This window comes from Biomphalaria glabrata, chromosome 3 (assembly GCF_947242115.1).
Source record: "Biomphalaria glabrata chromosome 3, xgBioGlab47.1, whole genome shotgun sequence".
Classification (NCBI taxonomy): Eukaryota; Metazoa; Mollusca; class Gastropoda; family Planorbidae; genus Biomphalaria; species Biomphalaria glabrata.
The window spans coordinates 21854665-21855850 of NC_074713.1; positions in this window are offsets into that span (position 1 = coordinate 21854665).

Here is a 1186-nt window from a genome sequence, read left to right on the forward strand (position 1 = left end):
TGTACGCTGCCTTTGTGGACCTCACCAAGGCTTTCGACACGGTCAGTCGCGATGGCTTGTGGAGGATTTGGCTAGGCTGGGATGCCCAGTTACGTTCTTATCCATTCTCAAGCAGTTTCACGTGGGATAAAGTGGCCAGATCAGACACAATGGTGCCCTTTCTGATCACTTCCCAATAGAAAATGGCGTTAAGCAGGGCTGTGTACTTGCCCCTACTCTATTCGCTATCTTCTTTGGCGTAATGATGGGTCAAATGAGGCAGCGATTGCATGAAGGCATCTACATCCGGTTTCGTTCTGACGGCAATATGTTCAATCTCCGGCGTCTACTATCCCATACAAGAACAAAGGAGATGGTCATAACGGAGTTTCTCTATGCCGATGATTGCGCTCTGCTAGCTCACAATGAACATGACCTCCAGAATGCTGTAAACGAATTTGCATACGCTGCCGCCTCTTTCGGTCTATCTATAAACCTCGGGAAAACAGAAAGTCATGTTCCAGAAGTCTACTAATGAAACATACTCAGCCCCAAGGATCACAGTAAACGGACAGCCCCTTAACGTGGTAGACCACTTCAAATTTCTAGGTAGTATAGTGTCAAATGACGCTTCACTTTCAAGGGAAGTTGATAACCGTCTGGTGAGGGCCAGTAGCGCTTTTGGACGCCTTCAGGCGAGAGTTTGGAAGAACAAATCGCTCCGCCTGCCTACAAAAAACAATGTCTACCAGGCGGTGGTTCTCTCAACCCTTTTATATGGCTCTGAGACATGGACAATATAGAAAAAACAACTAAGACTTCTTGAGCGCTTTCACCAAAGATGCTTGCGCTTCATCATGGACATACGGTGACAGGACCGCACTACAAACAGCGATGTCCTTGCGAACGCCGGTATGGACAGTATAGAGTATAGAGGGACTTCTTATGGTCCGACAGCTACGCTGGGCAGGGCACGTATCCCGTATGCCAAAGGCAGTCTTTTTTGGTGAGCTAAGAGGTTGTCGATGTAACAGAGGCGCCCCACGGAAACGCTTCAAAGACCAGCTTAGGCGTCAACTTTCCTTGGCTGACATAGAAGAGAGCACCTGGCTGCATGCAGCGTCGGAACGAGACAGCTGGAGGTCAATCACGAAGGCCGCGGGATACACATTTGAGACCAAAAGAAAATCTGCTGAAGAGGACAAAC